The sequence below is a fragment of the Myotis davidii genome, unplaced genomic scaffold (genome assembly GCF_000327345.1).
Source record: "Myotis davidii unplaced genomic scaffold, ASM32734v1 scaffold495, whole genome shotgun sequence".
NCBI lineage: Eukaryota > Metazoa > Chordata > Mammalia > Chiroptera > Vespertilionidae > Myotis > Myotis davidii.
In genome coordinates this window covers 62,702-68,801 of record NW_006286239.1, presented here as the reverse complement: position 1 = coordinate 68,801, position 6,100 = coordinate 62,702, and the positions used below count along the sequence as shown (strand labels likewise).

General features: G+C 44.1%; 1 pseudogene; it reads right to left on the bottom strand.

The window, feature by feature from the left end:
• Positions 1 to 4,447: 4,447 nt before the first annotated feature.
• LOC102767273 lies at positions 4,448 to 5,872 on the bottom strand (annotated as a pseudogene).
• Positions 5,873 to 6,100: the final 228 nt, after the last annotated feature.

Sequence of the window (6,100 nt, the reverse complement as noted above, 5' to 3'; positions counted from 1 at the left end):
TCAGAGAGGGAGAGAGATATAGAAACATCAATGATGAGAGAGAATCATCGATCGACTGCCTCCTGCATGCCCCCTATTGGGGATAGAGCCTGCAACCCAGGCATGTGCCCTGGACCATAGTAGAACCTGACCCTTCAGTCCACAGGCCAATCCTCTACCCACTGAGTCAAACCGGTTAGGGCTCTGAAACTTTCTTTTAAACCATCTGTGTCTTGATGGGCAGCTGTCTTGGGCCCCATCCTAAGGCTGCATCACATAATGACTTCCTCAAGTGTAGTCCGTGTAATGCCTGGTTGAGAGGCATCTGTTGAGAACTGTCATCACCCATTGTCCTGAAACAGAACACCTGTCTAGCTCCTGCCCTCACTGCTGCTGGTCCAGTACTAACGCCCCTGCAGTCCTTTCCCCGGGGCTGCAGGAAGGGTGGGATCCTGCACCATGTTCCCCGCAGCAGTGGCAGCCTGGGCTCTGCACACATGCGTGGGCCACCCTCGGAGCTGAGACCTCACTGCCAGGGAGCCTGAGTGTGGCTATGGGCCACCCCTAAGGTTAGAGCCTGCAGGCCATGCTGCCCTGCCCCGCCCCTCCTCTTGGGTGGAGGAGGCCTAGGCCATGGCCTACGAGGAGGAGTGGAACTTGGACAACTTTGACAAGAGGGACTAGAAGTGCCCAGCTGGAGTGGCTCAGTTCGTTGGAGAGTCACCCAGCTCCGAAAGGTAACTGGTTGGATTCCTGGTCAGGGCACATGCTCGGGTTGCAGGCTTGATCTCTGGTGGGGGCATGCAGGAGGCAGCCAATCTCTCTCTTGCTTTCTCTATAAAAAAAAATTTTTTTTTTAAAGAGAGAGAAAGAGAGAAACAAGGAGAAGGAATAAGCAACCCATACCAAGGCTGTGACAAGGATGAAGGTAAGTGGAAAGAATCTGAGCAAATGAAGGTTGATTACAGTGGCCTCAGAGATCAGACAGTGCAAATAAGTGAAAAGGAAGATGATAGTGAAAAAAGATCCACGTGTTAATTGGGAAGAAGGTAGAGCTGCTGGTGGTGGTGTAAAACAATCTTTCTACTCTAGTAATTGTTCCAGAAACCCCAGAACTGGCAATGACTAGAGGAGGAGACAGGTAAACCACAGCAAGGAAAACACAAAGATCACCAGAAATACACAGTGATCCACAGTTCCCATCCCTGCAGTCCACTGCCAAACATGTAGAAAGCTAAAAGGTAAGGAAATGGAGGAGAGCTTTAAAGTAGTAAGACACAAAACTAGAGGTACCAATGAGGTTTCAAAAAACCAGGCCCTTAAACTTCAGCCAGACAACCAGTATGCTGTGTTTGAAAATCAGAAAAGCAGCCACACACAGTACAATTTAGGAATGGTCTTTGCTAACACTGCTGAGGTAACTAGACCACAGCTAACCACCAGCAGCAGCCATTCATCATTTGATCTCTCCTGGGTCTACAGCAACCAATGCGGACCCTCCATATAAGTGACAGGCCCTATTGCACTGTGGAAGTTGTGTCACAACTGCTCTTTAAGTATATTGAATTCAGAGGGATTTTCAGTGTTTTAAATGTGTGAACTAGATTCATCAGTGTACTTTCATAATAAGTATTCTGTAAATACAAAAACAACAACACAAAAATGGCAGCCAGTGGTCATTTCAGAATGTGTTTATGTTCAGATACTGAGCCCTCATGAGGCTGACTGCCTCAGAGTTGCTGCACTACTGGACTCGTGTGGATCACAACTTCTGAATAAGGTGACAGATATGAAGTGGCGATGTGAAACTTGCAACCAGCTCTACTGGATCCCTATTGGAAATCCTGCCATCAGCCATCTGGGTTCTGATCTGCTGTAAAAGATAAAGATTTAAGTGACCTTAACTAACCTGTCCTGTGCCCCATCCTCCAAGAATGCTCTCTGTAGTGGGCTCTGGCTCTATTAGACTTCCTGGAACATGCTGCTCTCAAAAGAAATGATGTGTTCAGATGCTCTGTGTAGGGCTATGATTTCTAATTTAAACTTTCATTTGAATTATGAGGTAACCACAAATTCAATACAACTTGGGTTCACCAAGTGGGAAGGGGCATGGGAGGAAATAATCTTGTTTCTTCTAGTAATTTTTTAATTTGGGTAGTGCTTTTTCTGTGTTCCACAGAAAGTCTTTTCTTTTCTTTGACTTGGAAGTTCTTTGACAGAGCATATTGCTTGGTTAAGTGACTTAAAATATGCATTAGAATTGTGAAATGTCTCATGAAAGGCCAATCCCTAGAGGGGAACCAAATAGCTTTTGATGTAAAGAGCAGTGGATGCAAGGGGCTCTACTTCAGGTGCTGCTAAAGGCTTCTTGAATCAGGTATAATTGTAAAGTTAACTGCAGTAGAGAGTATAGTTTCTGCTCAGGCCATGGGATTCACTGACCTGATCTTACAAGTTCAAAGCAACATGAGCAGAACCTCAACCTAAAACCTGCTTAGGTTTCATGGATCTTGCATGATCTTTGACAATTCCAGATATATGTGTGCCCAGATTTTTAAGTTATTCGACATTCTGTAAATGTAGTGATTGTCCCAGAGTAGCTCTGTTATCAACCTTCTGGTATGTCTTTATGCTGTTCATTTATAGTCAGGGGCAAACAACAGGTGATGTGGCACTTCTGTTTTTAATGATTATAGCTATCTGGTAAAACTACCCAGTCATTTTTAGTCCTAAAAAGGGACTTCAGGGAGATACCCAGAATTACTGAAGTTTCTTTCCATCTAATGAGATAGTCTGGCAATTTCCTAGTTTAATATCTTTGGCTCAATAGAAATGCTTCAAAGTGGTTGTGCAAACACTGATGCAGTCTTGGTTTCTCTGTAATAAATCCCTTTGCCAAATGGCAGGAGTTGGGGACTTGCTACTGGCAAGATGCAAACTATCCTGATGTGGAAGCATATTTCTGTGCGAGTTTATTCTTTTTTTCTTTCTTTTTTTTTTTTTCCTTAGAAACAGTAAGTTTATTGTTTGACCAAGCGCTTCAGGGTAAGCGAGTTATTACACAATATATCAACAGCAGCCTCCTATTCAAAATTCCTCTAGATTAATTAGCATGTCTTATTTCTGTAAACACGTTAAATCTGTCTGTATGCATTTGATATCTACTTTCACATGGTAAGTCCTTTCCCACTAGGTGTCGAGGCAGTCAGCTTCCGTGGCTCTGTTGCCACACAGGAAAAACTGGTACAACTGCAATGAGCATCACAACTTGAAGTCACACTAAGTGTTCTAAGGGGCCAATTCTGAAGAGGAGAAGAATTCATTTTGGATGTATGTTTCATTTTTAAAATATACTTCATCCCATTTTCCCATGTGTTCCTATACACACATTTGAGAAATTATGGACAACAAATGGGTGCAAGGCCAGAGGCAGGAAACAGGATGCGGAATTTCGTGAAGGACTGTTTCTGGGAACCAGATGGGACTGTCACTTACCTCTTTGTCATCAAAGGAACAGGAGGGAGAACAGACACTCAATGTCCTTGTCAAGCTCACCTGACAGTAATGATGTCAGAATAAAGCGTTTAAATACAAGGTTCAAACTAAAAGAACAAAAAAGGCATCTTCATAGGTAATCACCTGACATTTCCAGCATTATCATGTATTTACTTGTGGTTTTTAAAATAAACTACAAGTATAATAAAACAAATCCAATGGAAAATTGATGCATTTTTAAACAAGAGATTGAACAAACAGGTTTTCAAATATTAAAATCCATTTTCAATGTAAAGCCCCATTTCATTTCATTTCAGAACATTCCTCTCAAATTTTTATAACTTTAATTTTAAAAGAATAAACTTTTTACATTCTCCCTTATGGAAAAAAAGAAAGGTTTTCTATATACTGAAATAGCTTTACTTCTATCAGTTGAAACTATCAATTCAACTTAAACTAAGTGAACTAGAGAGTATTTCAACTATCTAAACAGCAATTTTAAAGGCAATTCCTCTGCTAAACATGGAAATAAGTTGTAACAAAGTTTGTGAGAAAGTAATTTATTCTACCATTTTTAAATATGGCAGAAATGACATCTAGCTGCGTTTATAGTGAAACACCACTAGGATCAAGCTTTGAAGTCTACATGGACCTTAAACGTGGGAGTTTAAATGAAACCTGTAAGATTAAGATTGCACTTCAATCATCAAAGTCTAAACAAAAGGAAAAAACAGACACCAATGTGTCTAATTGTTCTAATATATAAATGACCCTTACCAAACTTTTATGGAAAAAAAAAAAAGGAAAACATTTGTTTCTATTGTCAGCTTTGTTTTCTATAAATATAAGGTATAAACTTTAAATTAGCATATTAGGGATGGGTCCTCCCCCCACCAACAAAAACCAACGATAAACAAAACTAAAAAAATGCATAAAGTCAAAACCAAGGACAGAGTAATGTGACTGTTCCCGGTCAGTGCTGGTTATGCTGCCCTCTTGCAAAATGACAGGCGAAGTTGTACTTTGTTTTACATTTGCATCCGCAGATGTTGCCCTGGAAGGGGTTCTCACACCCATGACATCCCATGTGAATGGTGGATGTTGTCGGCAAAGTACATGTCACAGTGCTGGCAGTGGTGCAGGAGCTGCGGGTTCTGGGCCGGCAGGATCGGAGCGGGCGTGCTCGGCTGGCTGTTTCCTATGCTCGGGGTGCTCCTGTGGGCACTGGGTTCGCTGCTTGGATCTGCCACGGAACTGTAGTTCCTCTGGCTCTGGGGCGGCCGAGGCTTGGGGCTGGTGGGGGCGCTCTGAGGAATACTTGCGGCCATGGCAGAAACCACTGCCTGGGCCGAGGGCTGCCGCATCAGAAAAGGCTTCTTGTCCGGGCAGGGCACTACGTCGGGGGATGCGGGGCTCTGGTTTTCAGGGGGCAGGTTGGACAACTGCCCTGCGAGAGTGGAGAGCTGATTGAGAGGGTTGTCGACCAGGAGTTCTTGGGGGTCCCTGGGTAGGCCCCCAGTTGAGGTGCTTTTCGCCATACTTTCATAGGAGTCCGTCTGGATGTTGGGGATTTCATGGGTGAAATTGTTAAGGTAGTCTGGCTTCTGAACCACCATGGAGCGGGACTTAAGTTGATTAGTGCTCTTCTGCTATAGCCCAGGTTGCTGGGTTTCTTCTGTAAAACGCCCCACATTTTCTTGCTGCTTAAGGAAGACCTCTCACCTTTGATTGGTACCATCTTATGCTTGTGCTGTTGATGATGGGAGAGGTTACTTCGATCGCTGCAGCGGAAGGAACACAATTCACATTTATATGGATTTTCTCCTGAAGGGGAACGCATATGGGCTTCCAGGTGACGCTCATAAGCAGAGGCAAATGGACATAAGTGACATCTATGAGGTTTTTCACCTGTGTGGATTCTGATGTGTTCGATAAGCCGGGCTGTCCCTTTACTGGCATAGTTGCAATAACGATACTTGAGTTTCCCATCGAAGGTCCTTTCGAAGCCATCTACTAACATTCCTGAGTTTTCATCCAGGGAAACTTCAATAGATGGGTGGTCAAGTCCATTTTGATCGCCATCTGTCCCAGCTCCCCAAAGAGCCTCTGCCTCCTTGTCCCCGCTCACTGACACTGAGATCATGTTCACGTGGTGGGTCTGCTGGGTCAGGTACTCCTGGAAATCCTTCACGAAGTCCAGAGGCTCTGGCTTCTTCTCGCCCATCTTGTTTGTTTTGTGTGGCTTGTTTTTAAAGTTTACAGGTCGTTACACCTGGGGGGACAATTTTCACCCCAGACCAGTGCCTCTTTGTTCTGGCCACTCCAGCATGGATGAAAAGCAGAGGAGCTGCAGTGTGCTCTGGAGACGCACCCGGCGGATCCGCAGGCCATGGAGGGACCTCAGGGAGGTCGCCTGGTGGAAACAAAATGCTGTTTCTGCTAAAGGAGCTGACAGACAAGGAGAAAGTATAATGGCCAAAGGAGTCACTCCAATGACGCCCTAATGTTATTGAAGGGCAGATCTAGTGGGAATCATTTGATGAGCAAGATAGAAGTTGTGGTAGGATATCAGGATGTTGAAATGAGTGGCATGGTCATTAGTACAGTTTCTGAAAAATGCCCGCCA